Here is an 11,889-nt window from a genome sequence, read left to right as displayed (position 1 = left end):
AAAGATTTTCATTAAGGTTTGGATCAGGGCTCTGAGCTGTCCATTTTATCTTTTTTTTAATCTGTTTTCAGCTTCAATAAATTGTGAACCTCTGTTGCTGGTTGACTGGTCTCACTGTCCTGCATGACAATTGCTGGCTGATTGAGCAATGATCGCAGGGTAAAGATTTATGATAAACATTTGCATTCACTTTGACATGTACCTTTACGAGACACAACTCCTGTTGCAATAATCAAAGCCAAACCAGCACTGTAACTTTACCATTCGCTGAAATGTATGCACACTTAATATTTTCCATTGGACCCTAATTTAAACAGCTTTTATCACTAAAGTTATCTTTGAACCAGTCCTCTGCACATGCTCCTCAGCAAAGTTTTGTCAAGCCTTTTGATTTTTATTTATTTATTTATTTATTTTTTTGCTGAGTTTTGATCACTGCTCTTAGTCAAAATCCTCTAAAACATTGAGATACTATACATTATGCCAATACAGATCCTTAACCTTTTCAACAGTTTGCCCATTTAGATTCTGTACATTATCCTGTCCTCTCATCCTTGCATTCCATAGACAACCAGTCTTTTCACAGGACCAGAATGATTGAAATTATTTAATATTTTAGAAATCACTGATTTGTAATGACCAGCTTGTCCCTTCCTGCTGTCAACCTGCTGTCAAGGTGTTTTAGTTATGGCTGACCATCTTGCAAAGTCTGTGAAAACTGGAAAGTTCAGCTGCCAGTTAAATAAGTTTTGAAAAATTAAGGAAGTTACAATCATGAGCCAGATACACTAATAGCTGGGAGAAACCTGAAGTTGTACTATAATTTTGACCTTTTTTTATTTTCCAATATCTAGTTTAAAAAAGTTCAGAAAGTCATGAAAAATGCTTCAAATTGTATTTTACGCCTGTTAGGATAATTTGAAATAAGCTGTGACCTTGGAAATTTGGAAATTGTTGATTGTTTTATACATTTGATGGTCCAATATATCTTCTTTGTCTAAAATAAACAGCATTCTGCCAATGTTCAGCATTTAATTATTTTAATTATAAGAGGAGTGGAAAACATAAATGTACTTGCACCATTCAGTTTTAGTTTGATTAATTTATCTGGCTTGATTCTACTTTCGTGTTTCATAGGATTTCTAGTTATGCAAGAAATCTACTGAGCATGTTTTTATGTTAGAATTAGAAAGAGGGGTTTTTCCCATAGAGCCTAAGTTAGCTTTTCAGTTGTGAAAGTTAAATGAAAGTTACTTTTTGGCACATAACTCACCAAATGTACATTAAAAATGTATCCTGCCAACAACACAACATCCTAGTATGACAGCAAGTTTTGCATTGGTTAAAGTTTACAGATATCTTAATATTTGTAGCTTTAATTTTCCCCAAACATTTATTATAAGCTGAAAAGTATGATGCATTATATTTAAATGTTTGTTTTAAAATAAATGTTTAAAATAAGAGAAATATTACTGCTTATTACCTGTTTTTGGTACCCCAACCCAGACAACACTGTTTCAAATGACAAAAAGTCAAGAGTTCACTTTGCTGAACTACAGAGTTAAATTTTCAACATCAAAAGCTAAAGCAGTGAGCTGAATCTCGTAATGTAACTTAAATGTGTTCATAAAAACCTGTGAATCATGAGATACTGTTTAAAATATGCATTCACAAATCTATTAATTAATAGCTAAATCTACTATATTCTAGCAAAAATTGTTAAATCCATAGGATAGAGGATATTAAAATGTTTTACCTGATCACATGATCTCTTCTCTTCATTCAGGTGTGCTCTCTCTCCTTCATTCACACACTCCTGTTTCCTGTTAGACTACTGTATCCCAGAAGGCAACTGTAAGAAATTCAGCCAACTTGACTGAGATTAATTTAAACAGAAGCCTGAGCTGTATAACCACTCTCTCTCTCTCTCTCTCTCTCTCTCTCTCTCTCTCTCTCTCTCTCTCTCTCTCTCTCTCTCTCTCTCTCTCTCTCTCTTCATTTTTCTTTCATCGCTTATGCTGCTTAAAGGCCAAGAGCCAGGAGATATATGTCAGCTTTATATAATGCCGATCTTTTAGGTTTCGTTCCCCCTTGCTCAGGGCTCTGTCTGTGTGTGTGATGGGAATGTTTTAGATTTGAGTACTCCTTGCTGCTGGGTGCATGCGTGTTTGTATATATGTCCATTTTATATATAGTGCATTGTGATGCTCATTTGGCATAAGGAACACCAAATGGTACCAAGGGCTGGTAATGACTTTGTGCCACAGTGAACTCAATCATTTAGAGTCATGTAGAAACAGTAAGTAAAAAAAGCAAATGGAAAACTCTCAAGTCTGCTAAAACCACACTTGAAGAATGTACTAAGGTAACCGTAAGCTGTGTCTCTATTCAAAGACAATTCAGGAATCTGACTGCATCGAGCTGTCCAGTTCATATCCTATCTCTAAATTCACTGCACATCCATAACAAGAGATTTTATTATTCTTTTAGTTAGTTTGTTTGTTTGTTTTTGCTTGAAAATATGTTATATATGTTAAATATGTTATATTATGTATATATGTATATTATATGAAAATATACGTTCACATTTTTTCATTTTATTTGGGAGATTATGTTTACATAAATGTTTACAAGTATATAAAGAGCCTCCACATTTTACTTATGCATATATAAATTAAAACAAAATACTTCCTTCTATAATTACTGAATACAAGTGATTATATTACAATTGCAAACACACACACACACACACGCACACACGCACACACGCACACACACACACACACACACACACACACACACACACACACACACACACACACACACACACACACACGCACACACACACACACATGCACACACGCACACACACACACACACACACACACACAGACACACACACACACACACACACACACATATATATATATATATATATAATTCTTGGTCTACATACACATACATGTACTGTCATCATGGTAAAGATAGAATAAATAAATTATTAGAAATGAGTAATTAAAACTATTATGTTTAGAAATGTGTTGAAAAAATCTTCTCTCGGTTAAACAGAAATTGGGGGGAAAAAATAAACAGGGGGCTAATAATTCAGAGGGGCTAATAATTCTGACTTCAACTGTATGTAAAACATTAGCTGAGTTGACAGAAAAATCCTTAGTTTAGAATTACAGAAGGAAAAGAAAGAGAACAGAACATATAAATAACTCAAATAAAATAGGTCACATTAAATAAAAGAAAATAATACCCCATACCAACACAACCCCCTCACCTCCCTCCCCCTGTTGGATCACATTAAATGTAAAAATAACGAAATAAAATAATGTTGGGTTATTTCAACCTAAATGTGGGTAAAATATGCACAAAGTAAATTGTTGGTTGAAATTGTTATTTATTTTTTTAGCCCATTTTGGGTTTGATTGATGAGCTTTTCAGTTGTTGTTTTTATCTTTTTCTTTGCATGTGTATTTGCAAACTGGGATAAATTTAATAAAAATGGAATTAAGTTATTCAAAAAAAGATAAAAGTGAAGAGATGACAAGTGACTCTGGGTTTTAAACAGAGAGAACTAAAGGCATCCTTAATTCCTCTTCTTAATAATTCTGTCTGAGTATGTGAAATATTAGTGAAGAAGTTTTTTCTTATAAATATTTCAATACAAAATACTTTTCTAAAACTAAAACATGACAAATGTTTGAATTAAAAAAATCAGATAAAGACATAATAACTATTATTCTATTATTCATTCATTCATTTTTACTGTATATTTTCTTTTCGGCTTAGTCCCTTTATTAATCTGGGGTCGCCACAGCGAAGTGAACCCAAATTATCCAGCATATGTTTTACGCAGCGGATGCCCTTCCAGCCACAACCCATCACTGGGAAACATCCATACACTCTGACATTCACACACATACACTATGGACATTTTAGCTTACCCAATTTTCCTATAGCACATTTCTTTGGCCTGTGGGGGAAACCGGAGCACCCAGAGGAAACCCACACGAACACGAGGAGAACATGCAAACTCCACACAGAAATGCCAACTGACCCAGCCGAGGCTTGAACCAGTGAACTTCTTGCTGTGAGGCCATCGTGCTATCCATTGCGCCACCATGATGCCTCTATTCTATTATTATAATTTTTAATAATTAAATTAGCAGTTGGTGTTTTATCTTCTGTTTATTGTGCATTAGTGTTCAGAATGAATTTCAGTCTTTTTATTTAGCAATGATGCATTAAAGGTGACAGTAAATTCTGGCTGAAATGGCTATTTAATTGAATAAAGTAGACTATGAAATGGTCAAAAAAACAGGATAATTCTCAAGATAAGTTCACTTTATGCGGAGTCTATTTCCAGGACGTCACAAAACCAATTCTCATCGTCATTGCCAGCCCACTGATGACTGCTGCACATGTCATACTGTTGTCTGGAGAACTTCTCTGAGCTTTTTTAAAATGGGTCACACAAGTACTTGACGTTGGTGCTTTGTTCTGTTTGCCAGAACGCACCAATCATATTCTCTACAAACAGGGTGCCTGAGACAACAGTCATGAGAGCAGTAAGTGTGCTCGACAGGTGTGTGTTTTATTTCATAAATGAGCTGATTTTTTTCCTTAAGAACAAAACATTTTGATAGGAATCTAATGAGTCTGTCAAAAGGAGAATATTCTATTCAGTGCATGCTTGGTAATACAGTATCATGTTAAACATTTATCACTGTCGAAGAAACTTTTTTAATGTAGCAAACGAACTTTAACAATTGTTTAGTCAAATATTGCCAGAAAAAGTCTCGTGTCTGTTTGAATGTTTTTATTGTATTTATATTATTTGTATTACTCTAAATTGTTTTTTGTGTAGCTCGGTGGTTAGCACTGTTCACTAATATTTCACATACCGGATTCCCCCACAGTCCATTTCACATAGCCAGCAGCTAACTCTCTGCAACTGTCACATGGTCGCCCACTGAAGCCACTGTAAGCAGGGCTGCGCCCGGTCAGTACCTGGATGGGGGACCAGGTAGGAAAGTTAGGTTGCTACTGGAAGTGGTGTTAGTGAGGCCAGCGGGGGCGTTTAACCTCGGTCTGTGTGGGTCCTAACGCCCCAGTATAATAATGGGGACTCTATGCTGCTCAATGAGCACCGTCTTTGGGATGAGACCGAAGTCCTTACTCTCTGTGGTCGTTAAAAATCCCAGGTTGTCCTTCGAAAAAGAGTAGGGGTTTAACCCTGGTATCCTGGCCAAATTTGCCCACTGGCCTCCGTCCATCATGGCCTCCTAACCATCCCCATATCATAAATGGCTTCATCACTCTGTCTCCTTTCTACCAATCAGCTTATGTGCGATCTGGCACAATACGGCTGCCGTCGTGTCATCCAGGTGGATGTTGCACACTGGTGGTGGATGAGAAGATTCTCCCAATGTGAAAAACACATTGAGAGTCTAGAAAAGCGCTATATAGAATTATTATTATTATTATTATTATTATTATTATTATTATTATGCGCTATAGGTGAATTGTATGTTTGTGAATGAGTATGTATGCCTGGAAGGGCATCCGCTGTGTAAAACATATGCTGGATAAGTTGGTGAGTTCATATCACTGTGGCGAACCCTGATGAATAACGGGACTAAGCGAAGCAAAACGAATGAATAAATAATGGTTTTTGCCATAAAGATATCAATGAATCTGACATGACAATGATACCCTATCAGTAATATTTAATGATAATGGATCTGTCCGTATGATTTATTGACATTCTTTCATTGAATTTCTACACATATTTACATTAACAAAGACATTGCAAAAAAATTCAGAAATGGAGCGTTAACATGAATATATTTTAAAGGCATAGTTCACTCTAAAATAAAAAAATTGTCACCGTCCACTTCTTTCAAACCTGTTTGAGTTTCTTCTGTTGAACACAAAGCAAGATATACTCAATAATGTTGGGGTAAAAATATGGTCAGTCACTGACCACTGACCATAGTATTATTTTTGTTCTTACTATATGTCAGTGGAAGCTTTTTTTCCAGCATTATTTAAAATATATTGTTTTGTGTTCAACAGAAGAAAGCAATTCATAAATCTCTTCTTTAAAGAGACAGCATAAATGTCAAATATAAAGATCTCTCATCATTTGTTCACCATAGTGATTCGCTCTATATGAAAGTGATTTTGAGAAATGCCTCATTATATTTTTTCTCCATACAGTGAAAGTCAATGGACTGAACATTTGGACATCTACTATTTTTGGAAACCTAGAAAAAAGAAGATACATTACAGTTTTGGAGTGACATGAAGGTGAGTTAATGAGTTTTTTTTTGTTTTTTGTTGCAGTAATTTATATTTTTACTGCATGCTATGTTTTTTTGTCTCAAACAACTTATATCTGCTATATAATTAGATTTGCAAATACACATCTGTAATCAAATCACCTTAAATATTTCCACAGCATAACTCACTCAGATCATACAGTCATTTCTTCATCACTCCTTTTCAACACTCATTACATTTCTGATTATGAGCTGCTTATATAATTATTGTGTCGACATATAACTTCAAGCATGGATGCATGAAGCACTTTTTTAAGGCACACTCCACCCCTACAGAAACACAGCAATCAACACTATGAAAATCGGTCCAGGAAAGAAGGAGACTGACAGACGTTATTCTAAGAGAAAGGAAGCTGGACGGGTAGATGTTCTGTTTTTCTGCACTGGAGCTGAAACATGGATTTCAGTGCTCAGACACAAACACAGGAAAAGGAGTCAGCTTTAGACAGCACTCCTAGACATGTCGAAAGTTGTGTGTCTATGTATGCTTTAGCTAAATTCATATAGAATACAGAGAGTTCGTAAAAACTGTTAATGAATGGTTTTAACAACGGCAGGGTCATGACTAAACATGCAGACACAATGCACATACAAAGTCATTTTCAATCAAATCTATTCAAATGTGAAATGATCAAGTCCTGAAATTTAGTCTATTCTAATTATTAGCATGCAAATTGGTTATTTTATGTAACAAAATGAATATATTAATATATTAATATAATATATTAATATAAATAGGTGCACATCTAGAGGTTACTGATTTATTCAATGAGTTGCTTTAATTTTTTAATTATTATTTGATCGTTTTTATAATGTTTTATGTTATTGTAAATATTTTGTAAACATTTAAGCGTTTTTGATTTCTGTGAATCTCCAGTCTGATCTCACAAGGAAATGTAACTATTAACTATTAACTAACTATTAGTTTAGTGGCTAATTCGTACATATTCATACATGTTAAGTTGTACGAAAATGTTCAGTTTTTGAAAAGGAAGCATGGCAGAAAATTAAATCCTATCCCTAAACACAACCATCATTTGGGGATGAGCAAATCATACCAAATTGTACAAATGAGATTGTACACATTCATACAAATTAACCACTAAATCAAAAAGTTACAAATTGCCGTGAGATATTGGTAGAATGCTATGAAGGCACAGGGACAGAGAGAATGAAGGGAAGAGAGAGAAATTGAGGATTGAGGTGGAAAGAAAGCAGGAATTCGCAGAGATTGTTTTTCATGGTATTAGTTTGTCATATCCTCTGATAACATTGTTTTCTGTGGTGGTGGGATAAAATCATATTTTGAAGCACAGCATCTAAATGGTGGTCAACCTCCACCTTATCTTACTTACTATTTTAACCCTCCATCCGTGCTTCATGTCTTCTGTATTAATGGTGCTCAATAAGGTAAACATTAATTTTATTGTAAGTCATATTTAGGGTTTGAGATTCTGAAAATGATAATTGCTTATTTAAATAGTACACAATTTTAAAATACTATAATAGACAATTAAAGGCCTACAAAACTAATAACCCAAAATGGTTCTTCAATGAAATCATTTTGAAACGCTTTTATGATTATTATTTTATTGTATTCTAAATATATTTTATTGTATTTTATACATATTTTAAGTGTATTTAATGAAGCAATGATATAAATCAATGCTCTGTGAGCATTGACAAAAACAACTTATAGAACATGTCATGATTTATAGAACATGTCTGTTTAGGGGTGAGGTTTACGGGAGTGGTTTGGTGATATGGGTAGTAGTTTAATGGAGTAGGTATCGGTCAAAAGTGTAATTATGAATGCAATTACAGAAATTAATTTCAGATGTAATTATGTGCAGACCATTTAAAAAATATTAGTACAATGTAAAAAAATGTATGTACAGTATAAGTGCATTGTACCAAATGATCCATTTAAATGTTCATAGTAACTAATGCCTGTCTCAATCACCGGCGATCTAGTCCGTACAGATCGCGGGAGAACTACAAATCTGCCACCAATAGAACTACAAATCCTGTCATGCATTACATACTCACACCTGTTCCGGTTCTTTAATTACACTCACACAGCTGGGAGTTACTCAAGAACTGATTGCATGGACCATATATACAGCACACAAACACACAGACTTTGCTGAGTCTTGTTGACTGTTTTGTCACGATTCCGATGTGTTTTCCATTGTCTAGCCTAGCCATGTTTTGACCCTTTGCCTTGTGTTATCGTTTTGATTTATTGCTGCCTGTACCGACTATTCGCCTGTTCTTTGACCACGACTTTGGATTGCTCTGCATGTACCTGTTTGACCCTGTTGACTGTTGCCTGCCTGACCATTCTTGTAATAAACTGCAAGTGGGGACTGAAATAATAGATTTGATAACATGAAGGCGTTATAATACACAATGTATGTCACTTGATAGAGCATGATGATAGAGCATGATGATAGAGCAGACTTGTTTTTTCTTGTCGCAGGAGCTAATTTGCCATTTATAGTTCAGTATACAGTAATTTTACAATACAATGTATTTAAAATGTGAAGGAGACTCTTACAGAATATATCTATTTAGTGCTGTGTCTCCATCCGCAAATCGATGTACAAAAACATTAATGGAACCAATGGTATTTTGTGTTTTATATATTTTTTCTGTTTATTTTAATGGAACACTTTTCCTAATGAGACACTTTCTAAAAGGACATTTTATAAACATACTGTAGGACTTTGCTTGTTCCTCTTTCATAGGCAAGCACTCACATTTTCTTCAGAGAATGTGAAAAAATTAGTTGTATTGCTTTTTATGGTGTCGTACATTCATTGTGATCAACAGGTTTAGCTTTTTCCCACAAACCTCGACTTCATCATTGTCGTCATAGACGTTCTTCTGTTTATTCTGTTCTTCATTCACCCGCCTTCTCTCCATTTTCTTCCCTCATCTTCATCTTCATCCATTGTTTGAATAGCATCTCAGCACTGGCTCCCTAGAGTGACCAGTGCAAGGCTTACAGGAAGTCCAGCGTCTGCTTCCTGTCAGGTCGAAGAGAACAATCAATCATTTCCTCTTTTAACCTTTACAAATATACGCTTTGCCAGTTTATATGCTTTTGTGTTTGTACATAACAGACCTAGAGAACGTTTACACATGTGAACAACACTCCTAAAGTTCTGTTGGAACAAATTTTGAATATTACCCGTATCTGAAAATTGAAAGATTTGCATACTTAGTTGCTGGTTAACTATATCACTCAATATTAGTATATTTAGAATTGAAATTAACTATAAAAATTTTAAATATTATTATATTTAATATTATATCAGTTTGTTATTTTGTATCAATTAATGTATTCATATTATATTTTTATTTTCTGTAAAAGATATCTGCAGTTATTTTCTGAATTTCAGAAAGATTTAACAAAATCAATAAACAAATATGAGAGCTGTCAGACCCACCAAATGTTTTAATAATAAATAATGTACAAGTACTGCACAGACATTAATTTCCAGATGACGTGTTGTACAGCAAAAGTGAAACAATGCTTTCATTTTTCAGTTAGTCATGAAATATATAATTAAACTTTGATTCAAAGTGTGACAGCAGAGATAGAGATGTATGATCATTTTTCCTCAGATGTTTAGTATTAGTATTAAAACATTTTTTTAAAATGATTTCAGAATGATTTGATTGTTTATTAAACTATTACTTGTTTCAGGCTTATAATACAAAACACAAAAGTTTGATGAGGAAAATGTATGTAAGGCCATTGTGTGTCTTGATGAGGTTTACTTACTCCCAGGGCCATTTTATATCGAAGCTGATATTTAGCCGCACCATATATTGGTGTTTCATAACATCTATTTTTATTTTATGAGGTGGGTTGTTAGCCCAATGCTCAAGCCCCAACCTGGAGGACCAGGACATATACACAAACACTACTGACAATTTATCTTACTCAACGAACCTTGATATGGTTTACCAAACCAAATTTATGAAAACAATAGAGGTAAATACTTGACGTTGTTAAGTCACAACTTTCTCAAGAGAACTTTCCAATGGCTGCTTTCACCTCATTTATTTTAAACCTGACTCATTTGCACTGACCAATATTCATTTAGTTTTTTAATAATGCAACATGAATGACTCAAACAACAAAACCTCAAAACGCTAGTTTAAATATTCTGCTCCCACACTTCTCAAGAGTCCTTGCTTTTGAACTCTTTGTGGCACTAACTTCCATAGGAAATCACTTGTTCATTAGAAGTTCAGATTTCAATTTGAGGAAAGGGAAGCTTGTATCTGCTGGTACGTAGGCTATGCCTGCTGCCGCTCCAGTTCCCTGTCATTCTTTATGCATATACTCTCTTTTTTCCTCCCTCTCTCTCTCTCTCTCTCTCTCTCTCTCTCTTTCTTTTCCCAGTGGAGGCTTCTCACATCACTCTGGGATTTGACAAATCTCTGCCACGGAATGAAATATAGCTGCACAATGGACCCTTTTCTTAAAATTATTATGACACGTTTAACGACATCATAATCTTAAATCCTTGAAAGTTTTTAATATTTAGATTTTTTTTAAATGTATGAAGATTATTATGTATTTATATATGTCTGTATTATATCGTCTTTGCATCAAATTACAAAAAACAAATTACTGCTTAAGCAAGGTGTTTCTAATGCAGCGTCTATGGGGCTGAGACTAAATTTGACGTTATACTCTCCTCTGGCTGCCATCATCAGTCTCGCACATTTTTTTTTTTCCTTTTTCTGAAAGTCTAATAACGTCATCATGGCATTTTTCTTTTATTATTTCAGCAAATAGGAGTATAAATAAATTGTTGTACTCTCCCATTCATTGCGCTCAAGTTTACCCAACTATGATGACTTCTGATGCTGAGAAACGTGGAAATGTGAAAAGGGTCTATATATCGTTTTAGCATCGATATCACAATGTGCGTATTCACAGTAGTCACATTGCAAGATATGCAACGTTGAGTCTGAATTATAACTGACCAGAGCTAGAGAATTGAATTTAATTACTGTATTTATAAGGAATATAAACGATTATCTACATTTAAAATAAAAACAAGATTTTTCTTTTTTACATACAGCACTGGCAGATAATTTGACTTGTTTTAAAATAAAACAATATTTTTACTTGATTTTTACTTAAATATTCAGAATGAGATGAAGCAATGTAAGAAAAGCATTTTTTGCACTGACTATTCAGTTTCTCTACCTGAATACTGTTAACTCCCCAGAAGACCATCAAATTGTGCTAATCAAACTGTCTAGTGAAACTGTATTCATATCACTATATTTATTGCAGAAAAATAAAAAGAACATGGACCTGTTGTTGGTGTTGAGAGGCTGGTCTACTTCTGAACACAGAGAAAATGAAGGAGATGTCATTGACCTTTCTGTGATGTAGTTTTAGATGCTATGGTTGATAACCACCAGATTGAATTGGTGGAAAGTTATAAGTACCTAGGTACTGTCATTGATTCATTGATTATAAATTTACATTTTAATGAAAATA

The sequence above is a fragment of the Danio aesculapii genome, chromosome 9 (assembly GCF_903798145.1).
Source record: "Danio aesculapii chromosome 9, fDanAes4.1, whole genome shotgun sequence".
Classification (NCBI taxonomy): Eukaryota; Metazoa; Chordata; class Actinopteri; order Cypriniformes; family Danionidae; genus Danio; species Danio aesculapii.
Note: the sequence above shows the minus strand (reverse complement) of the source record.